The 19784-nt window shown below is 34.5% G+C and overlaps 2 protein-coding genes across 23 annotated transcripts in view; one reads left to right on the forward strand and one right to left on the reverse strand.

The window, feature by feature from the left end:
- Positions 1-19784, forward strand: part of LOC124957957 (basement membrane-specific heparan sulfate proteoglycan core protein-like) — a 129886-nt gene that overhangs the window by 66137 nt on the left and 43965 nt on the right. The window lies entirely within an intron of this gene.
- The window catches only part of LOC124957951, a 112294-nt gene continuing 105320 nt past the window's right edge, over positions 12811-19784 (reverse strand). For 17 of the 21 annotated variants that reach the window (XR_007103794.1, XR_007103796.1, XR_007103799.1 and 14 more), the window contains 2 exons: positions 15611-16065; positions 15219-15442 (listed from right to left, as the gene is read on the reverse strand). The gene's annotated coding sequence lies outside the window, so the exon portion shown is untranslated. Of the gene's footprint in view, positions 13769-15218; positions 15443-15606; positions 16066-19784 lie in introns of those variants that run through there. The other 4 variants (XR_007103783.1, XR_007103782.1, XR_007103781.1 and 1 more) reach the window with 4 other exon arrangements.

Genomic DNA, 19784 nt, shown 5'->3' on the forward strand with positions numbered 1-19784 from the left:
GATACTCGCGTCAGGCTCTTGAAAATCTCCTTTGGGAATCTTCGCCGCGGGACACCTGCGCACCGAAATCCTTCCTCGAGATCTTCCATGCAGTCTTTTTCGGAAAAAAGGAAAGACGAATGCGAAAGAAAAAAAGAAAAATGCGATAGGAAAAGACGATTGAAAAAAGAGAACAAGAAATCCTTAGGACGTCTCGAGCAAAACGGCATTCAGGATGTAGACGAGAAAATGTCGATCCTGAGATCGGGTTCGCCAACGAACAATGCTATGAACGGAAACGGATACAAATGCTTGCCACGAGTGCCTTGGGAAATAAAATACATATGCTATCTCTGTGGAGATCGTATAAGTGAAAGTCACGTATGAATCGTACCGTTTTTCGTTAAAACTTACAAAAACTTGGAAAGTATCTCTTTCGTTTTGGGAGTTGACTAGAAATAAAAATGAAAAAAAAAAAAAAAAAAAAAAAGAAAAAGTGGAACATTTGATATATCGTGTTTCAATCGTGTCAATTTCAATCCGACTATGAACATTTAAACGATTTGACACGTACCTTTCATCTTTAATTTCATCGATTGTCTTTCAAATTATCTTTCCGAGATTCTAATCACTTTCTTAGATTGTTCATTTTCAAATCTAAAATCTTTCTGAACGAAGTTTCCTCCTATACGTCGAATTATGCTACGAATTAAAGACGAGTTCGAAGTAGTAGGAAATCCCTTTAACCAAGAGATTAAACGACCAAAGTACGATATTACGGCAATGTTAGGACTCATGGAAATTCATTCGACTTACCAACCAGGTTTTATCGGAAACTCCAGAGAGACCTGTACGATTTTCTAGAGAAAGAGAGAGAGAGAAAGAGATAGAGAGAGAAAGAGAGAAAGAGAGAGAAACCTTTCAAAAGAACCACGAAACTCATTCTATTTTAATCCGTTACAGCAAACATGAAACGCATTTTGTGCTGCGTTAAAACGAAAAGAAGGAAGAGAGAAGAAACGAGTGGTAGACGAAAGAGAGCGCACGGCGTTAAAGGAGAAAGATAAAAGAGGAAAAAAAAAGGAAAACAAAATTCCAACAGGAGTGGGTGGCTCGTCGAAGGAGGATAAATTCGTTGAAGTGGATAACTGCGTTGTGCCAGGAACACTGCAGGAACACATCCGATTATTGGGAAGACGGGATTTCGGCATTTCTTTACCATCTTGGCCGACTGCCAGAGGATGTTGTTTCCTGTCGTCGGAGGCCGCTGGCTTGGAAGAATTGGTCCGGTTATTGAAATAATGCACTTTTATTGCTCCTCGAGCTTCCTTCCCTCTTCTCTTCGATTCTTTCCTTGCTGCTAACCTACTGATGGTGATTCTCACATTTATCATATTAGAGATATCAACAATCTACAGTCTAACTCAAAAATAGACAAAATGAGAGAAATAATGGAAGAACTCGTTAATGCGTTATTATGTAATTTCTAACAATAAAGCAAATTACGTATGTCATGTTTATTTCCTCGCATTTCATCTCTCTCTCTCTCTCTCTCTATATATATATATATATATATATATATATATATATGTATGGTGTATGTATGTATAATATAGATAAATATATAGGAATTTTCTTTCTCTCGAATAAATATGATACTTCTTGCAAGGATCTTACTTGGTATAAGCACAATTAATTATTATTCTTCCTGCAATAGGAAGAGAAACGGACGCAAAGACAAAGAGACATAAAGAAAGGAACATGATCGTCAGTAGACGAGAGCGGCTAATGGGTAATTATTCCTCGGTGAATGTCGCGCGATCTTTATTCGGAATACAACAAACAGCGAGAAAAGAAATATGCAAACGACGTCGCGGGGCAAAGAGGCGGTGGCAGGTGGCTCGCTATAAATCTTCCTGCTCGTCGGGCTTTTCCGGGAAAATCGTCACGGCTCGTTCTTTTTTTCGGCGCTTCATTCGAGCGTTTCGTACGCGTCCTAGCGAAATGTCACGGACGTGCTCTCTGTATCCGTCGACGAGTCGTTCACGCTGCACTGAAACGGCCGATGAAAAAAAAAAATATATATATATAAAAAGAAAAAAGAAAAAAGAAAAAAGAAAAAAGAAAAACAAGGAAGAAGAGCGCTCCACGAGAGCAATAAATAATAGCGAATCTTTCTCGATTGATGTATATCGCGAACGATAGATATTCCCTCCCTTGCCTACATTCTTTTTTATTTTTCGTTTCCTCTTTCTCTCTCTCTCTCTCTCTCTCTCTCTCTCTCTGTCTCTTTCTCTTTCTCTTTCTCTTTCTCTTTCTCTTTCTCTGTATATCTGTCTATCTATTTATCTATCAATCTGTCTACCTCTTTCTCCCATTCATTTGCGAAACGGTCGCTCACAGTCGGCGGCACATAATAATCGACTCAAAATTTTACGCTCTCTCGTATCTAACGATCTTTTCTTCCCCCAGAGCGAAATTACCTCCGTTGCGAGTCCGAAGCTCGACTCGTTTCTCTACAAACCTTCCCCGCTTCCTCCCACTTGAATCTACTCTTCCCTATTTTCCAACACACCCTTCTTCTCGTCTACACGTAACTTCGTATCTACCTTCTAACTCTCTTCATCACCAGTGGGAATTTCAAGTTTCGCGTAAAATACCGTCGACGATGTAACAACCGTCAAAGCCCTCAAACTCTCCTTTACCTCATGATGCTTTCTTACTATCGTTATCCATCCTTTTTAATCCTATTTAAAATTATGATCTAAAGAAAGAACAAAATATATATATATATATATATATATATATATATATATTAAATTATTTACAAATATCTCATTCTTATTAGAAATACATAATATTATTGATATTATTAATATACATTTTAATTAATTACTATTATTATTCTTAAGTTTATTCTCTTGATTAATTTTATTATTACGAGAATTCAAACAAATCTAATTCCATTTAATTTTTTATATTACATACATCGACGTTGATATATCACGACGTTTTATTCTCCATCTTTTCCTATTTTCAACTTTCCGTATCATTCGCATTCCCGACTAGATGTCTAACCTCAAACTCCGAACGATATGGAGAAACAAAAAGAGCGTCTCACTGTCCAGTTCTATTCGGAAAATTCGATTCCGGCGGTTTCAAGAGCTAAATGTCGATTAAATTCGACGAGGGACAACGAGATGTCACGAGATGCTCTTCCACGTGTGCAAACGTACACGTACATCAGAGTGAAGTGAATTTAAACTCCGCATCGGTAATGCGTTGAAAGCTCGAAGAAGGAATGCCAGGAGGGGCTGAACAGTGTAATAAAAGCCACCAGTACGAACAGCTACCGCATTGTCGACGAAAAATATATTCCAGAATCAAATCTCTCTTCCCCTCTTCCTTCTCATCTTCTTTCTCTTATTTTCTAAAGGCAAAGAAATATCGAATCACTTATCTCAACTTCTTTTATAAAACTTGTAATCTTATCTATAATTTCTTACGTTATATTATTAATCCGACTGAATTATCTATTTACTTGTTCAATGTCTAACAAACTTTAACAAATGTCGAGCACCAGACCCATTCAAAGAAAAAAGATTTCACCTCTTCTTACCATAATATATATATCATATCTAGGATCGAATAGAATGAACTAGTATAGAAGTAAATGTTTGGTTGAATATACGATTAAAATCCTTAATCATGTTAAAAATAAATGATAGTAGGTAATTTGAATTAAGTATTTTTTATAACTACACACTCAAACAATTATAGAAAATCACAAAGTCGAAGTTGAATTATTGAAATTCCTTCGTATAAATAACTTTTTGCGAATTCGAAACACGATGTTTCAGTTGCCGGAAGGTCCGAGAATATAATCCTGGACTATACCTTCGACGAAAATAAATCTCAACCATTCCTCTTTCTCTATTCCCTACGGAAAATTTCATCGCAATTCGAAACTTTAGTTATATTCGCTAATAGCAATTAACGTTAAGCCACGGAAATATATGTCTTGTTCGCAATACCGATATTCTCGTCGTTACGAGGATGTCCTGTCCAGTACATTCTGTATTTCCATGAAACTCCGTTTATAATTATTGCAATTATTTTAGGGGAGTACAAGTTGTACGATCGATCATTTAATTTGTCGGTGCTCGAAACTTCTGTCTCTTTTATGCGATTACGATGAAACGGATTAAAAGTACTTTGTCCTTATTCGCCCTCTCGCTTTGATAAAGGAAAATGAAAAAAAAGAAATATATGTGTATATATATATATATATATATATATATATATATATATATCCTAACTCATCTAACACTCAAGATAAATATTTCATCACGAAATATTTGTCATAAAAAAAAACGGAATTTTAACGAAAATAAAATTTTACACATTTGCATAATGTTGACTGATTGATGAGAGTGTTTTTTAAAATGCGTTTCTTGCACCGGACCAGTGATGACAGTCGATTCGCACGAAGAAAATGTCCCCCGTCTCGTCCTTGTTGTCCGAACTATAGACGCACTGGTCGCAATGAATAAGGGTGGCGGCACTAGGCTAGGATACCATTGTAGGCCGTCAGCAAAATAACGCTCGCCGCGTTCCCGCAAATTAATAAGAGAACGCGCGTTCTTTTAAAAGAAATGGTGAAGTAATTGCGATATGTAAATCTCAGCGTGTATTTGATTGAATGAGTTATAATTGTTTGTGTGTCTCGTGTATGATGTGTAGTTAGCTGTATTGGTTGCTTCTGAAAGAGACTTGAGAGTTTAGAAAAGTTGTGAGTTTGAAAAATGTGGCGTTGTGAATCTGAAAGATATAACTTGACAGTCTTTTAGCCTATTTTAAACTATTCACGTAAACTTAAATGAGATTAGTAAAGGACGGAGTTTCATCTATGGAAAAGGAAAACATAAATGCCTATTGTTCGTTGGAATGTTTAAACATTCTATATGTGCTCCTTTGTTCTAATGCTCTTGTAGATTATAGGGTGTCAATGGATATTTCAAGACTAGGCGCCAGACAGCCCTTAGCATGTCGAGCCTAGGCTTCTACTTTTATTATTTATTTATTGGCCGGATTGACATATTATTGAAACCCAAATACTTTACTAAGAATGCCTAAGCCCAGACAAAGTTGGCCATGTGTTTTTTATCTATGCGTTTTGTTTAGCTAATGGTCGATAAGTTCTCAAGGATAACTGTTTCTAATGGTGTTATATGATCCTTATGATCCTTAAAAGAAAGTACCGTGAACAATGGAGAGACGCACGTGTGCATCAACACTTAATATAAACATAAAGTATGATTTATTAATATATATTCCCATGACTGTATTTAATAGAGTATGTATATTTTACTATATTGTTTATTTACAAGTCGGACTCGACGGATACGACGGGATTCTTAAAGCTTAATTAGAAAAGCTTTCGGAAAGCTTTGCGAGCCGTACGTATTTCTCCGGCCCTCTCACTGTAAAAGCGAAACTTCTTGAAACTTCGGAATTATCCAATTAAGAATACGTAACGAAGAAATAGACGCTCGTAAAAGGACTGAATATTAAAGTCGGCATTATTGTATATGAATTACAATCACGGCAAGAAAAGAAGTAATAAAGAGCACCTTATTGTACACAAAAATTGTACGACTGAAATGAACGAATAATATTTTAACAAATTCTTTTAATTTCTGCTTTGTTGAATCGCAATCGAGTTGATAACAGAACAATGATATGGTTTCAGCAAATAATTTGTATTTGATTATTAAATGTCGGAATGTTCGAATATTGAAAGTAAAATATCTGTTGAAACTTTGAGTAGAAAATTAAAATCTGGACATATGCAAATAACGACAGAGGCATAAAAATTCGATGAAATAACGGAATAAATACGGGGCCGAATAAAATGTATGTATATATGGATGAATAGATGGAATAATGAAATGAATGTTAACACATGAAAACCCGATGAGTTATATAATATCGTATGGTCCGTTAAGGATAATCTCGAAAAACGATTCATTCATCCGTACAAATACATCCGGACAAACTTCAAGAAAGATAGCAAAGTTTCACAATGATATTCCAATAGTTACAGTTCTAGGAAGTTTAGTACAATGTGATCGAAAAGACGGAAAATATACATAGAATATTTCAACAGACGTAGAAAAAAAAGTTAGCTGAGCAAATTCAAAAGGAAGCCCGTAATCTTTCTTCTTCATTTTTCACACATATTTCGCTAGCCGAAGAAAAAGAGTCCTCGTATTTCAAGGACTTACATTCGACGGGATTAAAAATCTCAACGCGTTCGATTCCTTTGGCTTTTATCGAGTGAACAGACGAAACTATATCTCTTTCTCTTTTTTTCTTTCTTTCTTTCTCTTTCTCTCTCTCTCTCTCTCTCTCTCTCTCTCTGTATTTCTCTTTTGGCAAGAATCAACGATCTCACTCTACGAGTAATTCGATTAAGGGTTCTCCGCAAATGCACGCGATTCATAGCGATCGCGCTTTGCTGTTAGAAAGGCGAACTATTCGAAGGAAGAATCATTAAACTAGAAGTTCGCGCACCGTTCCTCTTCGTTTCTAAATTCGTCTTCCTCAAGAAGATGGAGTATCGAGAGAAGTCGAGACCCAGTCGGAAGACGGTAGAGGATGCTAGCTGGTGGGTGGAACTCCGAGTAATTCCATTTGTGACGAATACAAACGAAACCGTGCACTCGATCCAATTAAACGAAACTCCGTCTACTTCCTTCTCTATGAGAGAAGGAATGTTGCCTTTCGCGCCAACTAACTTTACCTGAAAAACAGCATGATGAGATCTTTGCGTGGACCGTTTAACGCCAAGATCTTTATCCCTTAACTTTACGCTTGCTAAGCAGACGATAATTTCGTCTCGACCATCCGTATTATCTTCTTTCTTCTTCCCTTTGTAGGTTACAAACTTAATCTTTCATTTATAGTTAATAGCGTCGAACCAGCTAGGAGTCCACTTTAAACTTTCAAAGGTAATTTAAGAATCTTCATGTGTTCGATGAAAGATACTATACATACCTATATATCTTTATGTATACATACATATATATATACATATATATATATATATATATATATATATATATATATACATATGTAGTGTAGAAAATGAGACTTACTATCAACTTTCAAAGCCGATAATTAGTAAACTGAGAATGATCAGCTTCTGATCGATTTGAGATTTTATCCGCCTCGCTTCACTAAATACTTGGCAAAAACCAGAGAAAATTACGTCGGAAGCGCAAATAGCAGCACCAAAACACTTTACACGTTGAAAGCCGCATCCTGGTATAAATTCGCATTATCTCGAAGGTGCTATTCCAGTTCCCCGAACGTTATCTCCGTTTTACGAATTTTTCCACGTTCGTGCTTCTTTTCTCTCTCTCTCTCTCTCTCTTTCTTTCCAGCGAGTTTCTCGAAGCATTTCCTAGATCGCAAAATATTCAGGGAGTTATGTGTGTCTTTCGGTTCGGTGGGCAGAATGGCCATGAAATCCCGCCAGTAGGAATTCCCTTAACACGTTTCGTGGATGAAAACGAGGTAGTACGAAGGAGTCAGAACGCTTCTATGCGTTATATAGCTCCAAGTGGGCCGGGTGTGTATGCCGTAAGGCAATAAACGCCGACGCCATCCAGTATCTCGAGAATGTTATATAAATGCTCATAAATAAAATTCCCATACAGTTCTGACCGCAAAGTCAGAAGGAACGGAGGAACCAACTATCGCGAGAGATCCATTCTTCTACCCTTTTCTCTTCTTAATTGTTTCTCTGGCGTTTATTGGACGTAGGATGCGTGAGAACACGCGCTACTAATAAATTCCAACGAAGGAAGGAAGGATGAAATTCACTATTGGTGAACTTCGTCGAACGGGTCCTTTCAAAAATTTCATATAGTACACTATGCTTATACTCTGCTATAATAGTTTACGAAAAGTTGCACAATCAACAGGTAGAAAGTCTGAAAGATTTTGAAAAGATTCAAATTAGAAGAGATATCACGTCTTATCTTTGGTCGTTTTCTTTGTTTGCTTTTTTCTTCCTTTCTCTTTTTTTTTTTTTTTTTTTTGGTCTCTAACAAAATTCCGTGATAAATATTACAAAAGCGTGTTTAGCGTCGTACGATATTTCACAATCTTTCTAACTTATTTATCCTTTTTTACGATAAAAGGAAGAAGATAAATCGAAGAAGACGGGCGTTGTAGGTAGAATGTCGTGATCTAGTTGCTAAACGTCGCCTTAAGCTGTGACCGCAAGCTAAGTAACAAACTTTCGGTCGAACTTTTTCCTGAACGACTGCCAAGTGGTCGAGCGCGTTCCCCGTTAAAAATGAAGAAAAGAGAAATGGGAGAGAGAGAGAGAGAGAGAGAGAGAGAGAGAGAGAGAAAGAGAGAGAAATAGAAAGAGAGAGAAGAAAAAAATAAAACGGAGGAAAGTCGCTAACGAAAAGAAAGGAAAGGAAGGAAAACGTGGAATCTACCCCCTCGTTCAAGAACATTCTAGCCCTCCGGGCAGCTTCCTTCTTCCTAAGTTTTTCGCCCCCTGACAAGTTCTCATTAAGCTCATTTTCCGTTTAACGTTAAGTGTCCTTTTTCGAGGACGAGGTCGACGAACGAAGGTGTCACCTCTTTCTCCTCCTTTCGAACCACAAAGCCCCATGGAATTTTCCATCGACGTGCTTCCAGTAAAGATATTCGAGAAATTTTTATAAAATTAACCAACACTATCGTCGTTCTCTTTAGAGCTAACATTTTACTAAAGGGAATACAATAAAATAATTGAAAAATCTATTTATAATAGATATCTTAAGAAAATCACAAAAATCGTGTTGCATGATTAAAAACAAAATAACAATATAGCGATGGTCGAAATAGGACAATATTTTACAAACTTACTTTGGAAACTTTACAAGTTTACATGAGAAGAGGAATAAAAATAATGAAAAACCAAGGAGTTCGTTTAAAGAACGAAATTATGGTAGATAGGATGAAATGAGAAAAGAGAAGAGAAAATGGCTTCCTAGACACAGCAACGAGGTAATAGCTGAATTTGGATGATATCTCCGAGCCAAGCGACGACTAACGAGACACATTCATCAGTAGGCGAGAGAGTAGAAGGAACCGGTCGTGTTGGTCCTTCCTACATCATCCTTCTCTCTCTCTCTCCCTCTCCCTCTCTCTCTCTCTCTCTCTCACACTCACTTACGAGTTACTACAATTCACTCCCGAATAACGTACTTCAACATCGCATCGCACACTTGTTACACGATGCTAGCCCATACAATTTCGCTCGTAACACACGCGCGCAACTATGTGTAAACGACAAAGACGAGACGATGTACGATTTACGTGCGATCCTCCATCTACACAAAAGAGAAAGAGAGCGAAGAGAAAAAGAGATAGAGAGCGAGAGCTTAGCGATAATGCTTTGCAAGATGGCGTTCGCCTACGCGTCTCTTTCCTCCTTTTTGTCATCCTCGACTAACATGTCTTATGTCTTTGCTATTCCAATGCACTCGACCATTCAACTTCTTTTTCATGACAAATTTACTTTTATGTAAAAGAAAGAATCGTAGCTCACATTGTCCGTTTATTATTTTAGAAACAGGTGGTTACTCGACCACTTCCAACAACTTAATTGATAAAGAAAAGAGAAAGAGTATATACTATTTTATTTTCTTTCATGACGAGCAAAACATCTCTTGAAAGTTATGAATTAAATACATAAAATAATATAATATTCTTAATTATTCTTTATACAAATTAAATAAATGAAAATATTAATTAATTTAATGTTTTTCGAGTAACAGAATTAGAAGAATATTAGAAGAAAAATGTATTATAATATTTAATAATGAGAAAAAATTATACAATTATAACATTAATATAATGGGATCAGTAAAGATGACTATAAATAGTAATAGTAATATGTATGACAGTGATAAAATGACAAATGGTTATTGCTCAATCGTTTTAATTTTTAATCTTTTTCAATATGTGAGTCGATCGTTTAGCGAAGATTTCAGAAATTGTGAAAAGGGAAAAAGAATTACGGTGATGGGTACGAGAGGATTGAAGGGTAAAAGGGAGGGGGGGGGGTAAAGAGCAGCGACACTGCCGGCTGCTTTGATAGAAATTTAATTGGTCCGGTGCGAGCGATTTCTACGTTATCGGTATCGCGCTAATGAAATATATCCCTCCGATCGATCGGATTATTGCATACCGTGGCAGCTTCTATGATTACAATCACGAATTAACTCGATCGTATGCCATCCATTGACACAACCTATTGCTTCGCGAGCCACACCCAACATTCTTATTTTTTATATTTAAAAGAATAAATGAAAATACTCGTAAAATAAAGAGAATTACAAATAATGTAAATAACGAAACAATACGAAATTAATATCACATAATGTCAGTGATATACTTTTTTAAAAATAAAAAAAAAAAAAAAACAAAAACAAAAACAAAAAGAAAGAAAAAAAAAATTTATCCCTCTTGTAAACAGCCACGAGAAATTTTGTATTATCCTGAATAAAGAAATATAACAATAATATAACAATGGGAAAACATTTATGAGTGTATGTATATGTACACAACTATAATATAACAGCAATGCAAAATTAATTAATCGTTTCACAAATAAGTCTCATTGTAATCGCAATAAATTCCATATTTATATTTATACGAATCGATTTAATAACACAATAAGCTACATATATATATATATATATATATATATATATATATATATATATATTATTTTAAATAAGTCAAATTGAACACATTGTTTTATTTCAATCGTAATAGGACAATCTATATAAAAGATCGTAATGTAGGGTTGGAAACTAACGCGAGGAAACGAACGGAATCGCATTGATTCGGAGTTCGCACGAACGACAGGAAGGTGCGTTTCGCGTTCACAAAATTACACGTCTAGTGTCGTTCAGAAATCCGTGACAGAATTCTAGGACGACACGTCGAGGCGAGAGAGAACGAGGGTAAGTCTCAGGGACATTCTCTCTCACGTTTTACCATCCTTTTCTCTCTCTCTCTCTCTCTCTCTCTCTCTCTCTCTCTCTCTTTCTCTTTCTCTATCTATCTCTTCTTCGTGAAAGCGAAGCTTCGAGGGAACTACGAGGAATAAAAGGAGGATGATGAAGAAGAAGAGGACGAAGAGAAGGCGTGGTAGAATGACACACGGAGCCGAAAATCGATGGAACAAATGAGTGTGTACGAGGAATATTGGTGGATTATTCGCAAAAATTAAACGTGTGTATTCATTGATATTTGATAGGCAACTACTTGTTCACGAAAATTAAAACTTTTTCTAACTTCTTTCGTATCTAAGTAAGAGCTTCTTTCTAACCTCAGGTCATCGACCTCTTCGAAAAGAGATTAAAAGTAGAGACGGTTGCTACTGTTAGGATTTCACTTCGACCGGATAACTCGCGACGAACGACATCCGACGTCGCAGCTTTTTCCGCTATTACCGATCTCCCTTCCAATTTCGCAAATCGATTTATTTGCCACGGGAAACCGTCGAACAAACTTTCCAAGCTGCGGTATTGCCGTCACCGTTCGTCGGTACTTTTTATCATTCTCCAAGAATCTCATGGGTACGGAAAAAGAAAAATAAAAAAAAAAAAAAAGAAAAAAAAAGAAAGAAAGAACTAAAACAAAGTTAATCTTTTCTTATCGTCGTACGTCGATTAATTCGACTAGCTCTTTCATGCTACATATGTATCTATGTATACAAATATTCCAATCGCTTTTCTTCTTGGTAATAACGATCATTGGAAAAAAAAAAAAAATGTTACGTTCGAACGTTCTAGTTTAATCGAGAGTATGCTGTAAAAAAGATCGTAAGAACTAAGAACAATAAAGTATGATAAGCAGCGAAAAACGACAAGAGATATGAGCCGCTAAAGACGATTATATTCGTCGTTTAGTCTTCGCTCTTCTTTATGTTGCATTATTCGCCAATATTCGCAAAGTTTATGACTTGACAATTACATTTTTGATTACGTGCTTATGTGACTTTCAATATTCTTGCTCGTATAATATAAGACAAATAAAGTAATGTAAAAAAAAAAAAAAAGAAAAAAAAATAAGAAGAAACCATAAAAGATCGTTATCTATTTCCAGAGAGAAAAGGCTCGAAACGAAATAACATATTTCAAATTTATAAGTCAAAGATAATAGATTATCAGTGGTTTATTTTCGTAAAATATGCCAATCAAACTCAAATTAATTCCTTCGTTCGTCTTAACGTCACGCGTTACGCTTACGATGTGAATGCTTATCCAACTAGAATCACCGCAACGTCGGATTAATTGAAAAAGGAGATGGTGAATTTTCGACTATAATAATTAGAGTACTTCTAATTAATCGTTAGAAGATTCGTTGATTGTGTTCGTGAACGAAGCTAATATAGAAAGATGAAACATACGATATCGAGATAAAACTCTGTTTTATCCTTCGTTTCATTGAAGGACACGTAACTTTAACTAACCAAAATATTAAACTAATAATAAAGTCTGTCGGATATCTAAATTTTGATTGAGTATATACATAATTACGTACATACAAAGTATTTCTAATATCTATATAAAATATCGTTAATCAAGAGAACTATATTTGTTCGATGATAATTTTTGAAATGATTCTATTAATATTCGTATAAGAAATGCTCGATTTTATAATAAATAAAAAAAAAATATGAAATAATTAATATTATAATATTATTATAATATTAATATTATAATTAATATTATTAATAATATAATATTATTTCGCAAAAACGTATATATAGTATTCGAAGATCATAGCGTTCGTTATAGACTGTTACAAATATATAATATTCGCTCTGATACGATGAGGACTTCGATGAATTACAATAATCTACAACGCGTCTGCTCGCCACAATGTCATTATGATATTAAACGGAGATCACAATTAGAGAATGCTTTCAATGGAAAAAGTAAACATTTGAATAAAAGTCCTTGAAATATTCGAACTACTCGATCTTTAAATATTTACTAGTTTCAATTATTTACTGTTCGTAGGTCGTACTTTACAACAAAAGTCGATTACCTATAACATGACAAATAGATATTTACAATAACATTTTCTACAACGGAAAGCTTTTTTATTTATTTCTACAATTTTGAAGCGAAAAAAGTCCATTACCCAGAGTACACATTGCATGTTTTTTAATTTCAATATTTCATTTCCAATTATTTTAACGCAGCATTTTAATTGAAAATTCACTGGTACCAATGTTTTTTCATTAATTGCGAAAAAATATTGCATGAAGAGTACCGTACTAGACTTATAAAGTATGCTACACGAAACGAATTATGAAACTGGGTTAAGTTATATTCATGTATGTCAATAATCCGAGACCGGAGAAAAAGGAAAGAAAAGAGGTAAAGGCTACATCATTCCGTGGATATTATTATCTCGCATTATTTCTAACGTAATTTCCTATCTCAATGGGAAAACGAGATTTGTATTTGTATTTTCTTTTTCAATCTCGTTTCTTCTAATTCTATATTTTTCTTTTTCAAATGTCGACATTTTTTGACATATTATTCCAACAAGAGTTCACTGTCCCAACCGTATAAATATTGTACCATATTAAATCATTATACCATACAATTTAAGATATGATAATTAAAATAAATGTAATCCTCAGAGAGAAATATAATTAAAATTCTTATCTTTCGGAACTATCTTGTTATATCTGCAATAAATAAAAAATATATATATATATAATATGAATACAGTTGGACATACAAAATGAATATAGTTCTTAAGGTAAAGAAATATGTAAGAGAAAGAAGAAAGAAATTGTTCGGAAAAGAAAGGCGTTTGAACGTTTAAAGATGTTCCAACGAGACAAAACCTCTATTACAGTGCGTCGTCTTGCGAGAAACAACGCGAAGATCCTTTGATCAGTGTACCGTCAAATCTCAGTCTTTTATCCTTCCTTATGACTTCGTTAAAATCTTTCACCTCGCTTCTGTCGAATGCAAAACCATTTGAAGAAATAATATGATCGTTTTGAACACCAGAAACAACTTGTTCGTAAACGAAAATAGAAGATAAAGACGATAGCGAAGATTTTGGAAAGGGGATGAAAGAAAATGACTGAGTGAAGTATAATAGAAATAAAAGAGGAAAATATATATATTAAAAAAAAATATATATATATATATACATATGTATTGTAGTTCTCTCTTTACTTGTAAACAAAATAAAAAGTGTTTATATCTTGCTAGCCATTTGTTGAATGCAGTCGTTGACATAATAAACAGTGACAGAAGTAGTCAAAAAAAAATAAGAACAAAAGTAAGATAAAAAACACGTTTCCTATTTTATGAATTTCTCTTAACGCATAAATCTTTGTATCCTATTTTTTTATATTTCATTTAATTTAATAACTTTTCTGTAGCACAGAGTATATGATATACATATGTATATATACATATATATATATATATATATTTTCTTTTCTTTTCTTTTCTTTTCTTTTCTTTCTTTTTCTTTTCTTTTCTTTTCTTTTCTTTTCTTTTCTTTTCTTTTTTTTTCATGAAAAAGCAAGAACTTTTGATGCGAAAATCTCTTTGGATATCAAGTTGGACAGTCGTTTTAAGGAAGGTACGAAGTTCGTCGCTCTCTGTGAAACGAGGATAACGGTGGAGGAAAACGGACATTGGAAAATGCACCTGTAACGTAAGACGAAACTCGATCGATCTTACCGATACGGATTGAATTGGAAATGAAATCCAATACGACCAAGGAAGGGTACAGGACGAAATACAAGATATAGATAGGTACGCACGTTTACGAGTTGTTTGAAAATCTATCGTGCAACTTCTTTCTACTTTCTTTAGATTACCATCGTAATGCTTATTATAAAGAGCGAAAGAGTGAAAGAGAAAGAAAGAAAGAGGGAGAGGGAGAAAAAAAACAAGAAAGATAATAGACACCATTTTTATAGGAAAAATTATTTGTCTTTTGATCTTAGCTAGTTAATAACTGTAATATCCATGATAAATAAGAAAAAGAAGAAAAGAAAAAGTATTCTCCAAAGTCAAGAAGGAAAATATAGCTTTCATAAAAAATTAGATTTTGGTAAAGCTCAACTTAAAGCTTCACGGTAACGATATTACAACTTGAAATTGTCTTACCTCGAAACTTGCTGCCCATGATAAGTAGGTGGGTACCTACGTAACATCATGCTAACGAAAACCGCTAACGTGTAGGTACGTTCATAAATTCCTTAGGAGTTGTGAATTGTTTAGCAGTTTACAACTTTTCCGCAAGAATTTCTTCATCATTCACTGGACGTCAAATGAAGTAAACTCTTCAGGAACGTTTGAAAATAAGAAGCAAATGCGCTACCTACGAGTTTCTGAAATAAGAACGGAATTTAAACGATATGCCAATATTTATGATGCTAGAATAAAATCGGGTAAATATTTTTATCGAGAAGGAAAGAGAGAGAAAAAAAGAAAACAGTAAGGAGAAAAAAGAAAAAGAAAAAGAACGTAAGAAAAAATATACAAGAGAATATACCTACGAGTATACATTAAATCTTTTTAATTTCCATGCACATTCGAATCATATCGGCTTTCGATATTCCAATAAATAGTAAAGTAAGTTAAGAACAATCAAACGGTCGGTCACGATGAATCTAAAAAGAGAAAAATGGAAAGAATGGTTTTCGTAGTCTCACCATTGATGCGCGATGGCTTTTCCTCTTGAACGTACAAAACGGAAATGGGCTGATACGAGTAGGTCATTCATCTTCCTCAACGTATGTGTCATCGTTAATATCTCTACCTAGAAAGGGCGGTTCTTCGCGATTCTCGAAACGATTCTGTTACTTCGCATTATCAAGATAAATCTTGGAAAGCACGGCGATAGCGTCAATCAGAGTAATACGTTAATTAAGTACGAACGAGAAGGATAATTCCATCTTTCTTCTCTTTTCTTATGAGCCAATCTCAGCGACTGCTCGCCATAGAATTCCCCCTGTGGAATAAAAAATATTCATTCGGAATTACGTGAAACAATTAAAAAGAGAGAGAGAGAGAGAGAGAGAAAGAGAGAGGTATCAAGAGAATGAAACATTTTAAGGTTAAGCGAGAGGAAAGCTCTTTAATCTTTTTCTCCTAAGCTTATAAAATCGTAAAAAAGAAAAAAGAAAATCTTTATTATGTAATAATCGAAGTTAATGTAACGAATAATGAATATATTTAAAAGTAAATAAAACGTCTCGAAGAAATTGATCTTTTCTTATTACGCATCGAATACGTAAATGACCATCGCCTGCTATCTACGATTTCTTATTAATCTCAGATAAACAGAAAGAGAGAGAGAGAGAGAGAGAGAGAGAGAGAGAGAGAGAGAGAGAGAGAGAGAGAGAGAAACAGTAAACAGTAAACAAATTACTTTCTCTCGATTGATACGCGTGCATTCGACGATGGCTTTATTCAATATCATTTTTACAATCGTATTACAAATATGCATATGATCTCTTATTAATATCAGATATAACAGATAAATTACTTTCTTTCGACTGATACGCGTGTATTCGACGATGGCTTTCATCAGAATCATTTTTAAAATTGCATTGTAAAAATGCATACGATTTCTTATTAATCTCAGAGACAGTAGGTAAATTACTTCCTTTCGTTTGATAAGCATGCATTCGACGATGGCTTTTCTCAGGATCATTTTTAAAATTGGAATTGGAAATCACGAAAATTCTAGCCTGGGTCTGTATTTGCGTCAGAATTTATCGCCGTCTCCTTCTTTTTTCAACTTTTCCACGGTACTCCCATTCTTCTTATCTCGAACGTTCTTACGATGAAGAAACGTTTATCGATTTCAAATAGGATCTCGATTGGTACAATCACGAGTTCGCTAAAACACATTACTTTCATCTAAGGCTGAGAAGAGATAAAAATTTTGTCGAAAAAGCTGTTTGTATATTTCTTGTGTGACAAAGAACGATGATCAATAGGGAATGCTGGAAGCAAAGCCGAAATGGAAAAGCAAGTTTACGTAAAGAAAATATTTTCCTTTTTCCCCGTTACAATATAATATATATATATATATATATATATATACTACGATGAATGATTGCAATGTTTACTCAATAAATATTCTCTGGACTGTATTTAAGCTTTTGCATTTTAATATCATCAATAATTAATTCTATCTCGCTAATTTCCAATATTAAAAATGTATTTTTCATAAATTAAAAAGTTACGAAGCTTGACTGCGAGTAAAGTTGAACGGCAACGCTTTGAGCTATTTGAACGAATCTGATATTAACATGATCATGATTGGAATTATATACATGCGTAGAATCGTCGAAAGCCTACACATGTACACATTTATACGGAATGATTAAGAAGAAAAGATAGAGAGAGAGAAGAGAGAGAGAGATAGAAATAGATAGAGATAGATAAATAAATAGATAGAGAGAGAGAAAGAGAGAGAGAGAGAGAAAATATGCAAAGAACATATTTCACGCAATTTATTTATATGAACCGATTCATTTTACTAGTAATTCCCAATTACATCATGCTTACAACGAGATATGCCAAGATGTACTCGATGAAATTATTCGAAATTTCAATAAATACTTTTTAATTAGTCCGATCCAAATATAATAAAACAGTTTTTATCACATTCAAAAATATAATATTAAAATTCCACAGTTATTAGGAACGTAGTAATGTACATATGCAGATACGTACAATAGTACAATGTTATATTAGGTATACCCTTTGTTGAGAGTAACAACATGAATCTCACTTTGGTTGGATAATATGAATATGACCTCATGACCCTTACACATACATACCTGGTCTCTATCAAGAACATAGGTTATATTGTTTTATAAAAATTGACTCCAATATCAATTCGACAGATTGCTTGAACAGCAACCGTGATGCAACTAACGTGAAAAATAAATGCATACGATCGTAATAGCTGCAATATTAAATAAATATCCGATAATAAAACGAGCTATCGACGTAGATATATATATATATATATATATATATATATATATATATATATATATATATATAAGCGTGCATTCGACGATGGCTTTTCTCAGGATCATTTAAAAAAAAAAAAAATATATATATACATATATATATATATATATGTATATGTGTACTCAATCGAATCTTCCGTATATCATTTCTACATATTCCATATTAAAAGTTCTTATTCTTTTGGTCTTCTTTCGAAAGACAATTCAACAGGGCACTCGTCGAATCAAGAAATTTAATTAATATGATTACGTTCAGAATGACGGGAAAGATCCGTCTTTCTCATGATCTTTTATTTCACTTTGTCATCTGTCAAAAGTACAAATGGACGATGAGGATAGTTGTTGGACGATTTGTTACCAAGATGAATGGAATAATATTGATTTTCCTTAAAAGGAGAATAGGCTACGACAAATTTGACGTGCTACAAGGAATGTGAATACCGAAGTCGAATAAAATTCGTAACACAGAGAAGAAAGAGAGAGAGAGAGGGAGAGAGAGATAGAGGTAGAAAGAGAGAGAGAGAGAGAGAGAGAGAAAGAAAGGGAGACTATATTCTCGCTGAAGATCCATTAGACGTCAATTAAATGCAACACTGAAACGATGCTTGGCAATTTTCCATCCGGCTGTCGAGTCCTACGTTTCCGATAATCTGCTTAATATCGTCCTCTTCTCTCTCTCTCTCTCTCTCTCTCTCTCTCTCTCTCTTTATCTCTCTATCTCTCTCTTTCTCTTTCTCTTTCTCTTTCTCTTTCTCTCTCTCTCTCTCCCCCTTTTCTTCTCTACATCTCGCGTCCATTCACCGATCGAACGGGCAACTATTAAACCGCTCGAAAATCGAATTACTCGATTTCCTCCTCCCAGTTACAAAAGGATACGCCAGTTGAATTTCGTACGAACGCGCTAACGAATAATACTAATAACGAATTGACTCTGTCTCCCTCTCTCTCTCTCTCTCTCTCTCTCTCTCTCTCTCCCTTATTCTGTCTCTATTTCTCTCTTTCTTCCTCTTCCTTTCTCTCTCTCTCTCTCTCTTTCTCTCTTTCGGTATCGGTGATTCAATCTCCAAAAACGTTTTCCCTCGATTTTCCCATGAAATGAGAGCAATCTCGTAAACGTTCTTTCTTAAATGAAATCAATGTACTATTCAATATATGATATCGATTTTATTGTTAAATCTATAAGGGAAATAATTGAATGGATAATTCGAATGAGGTATACGCGAATAATATTCGACGATGAAGGCTTACGCAAAATAGCAAACTATCGAAATAAATATCGATAATAATCCTTCTGGTAATACATCGAAATAGGAAAAGAAATTGCGATTAGAAGAATGAAAATTCTTGTGAATGGCGTTATAGTCATTGGTCGGGCATGTTCATTTAACTTCTTCCTTGAGAAAGGGATGAAGAAGATGGAGTCGAACGAGAGAAGAGGGAGAGGGCATTTTCGTTGATTCTCCGGAACAATCCTTGAACTCCTTTCTTACATCAAATATTTAGACACGGTGGAAGCTCTTCTCTCTCTCTCTCTCTCTTCTTCTCTCGAGTAAGAGTTCCTCTCTTTCTCCTTAACTAATACCCCCTCTCCTTTCTCATTTCCTCTTGTCTATGTCTTTACCTATCTGGCACCTGTCTAATATTCCTCTCTGCCTGCACTACTTACCATATTCTCGCC

The sequence above is a fragment of the Vespa velutina genome, chromosome 2 (genome assembly GCF_912470025.1).
Source record: "Vespa velutina chromosome 2, iVesVel2.1, whole genome shotgun sequence".
NCBI lineage: Eukaryota > Metazoa > Arthropoda > Insecta > Hymenoptera > Vespidae > Vespa > Vespa velutina.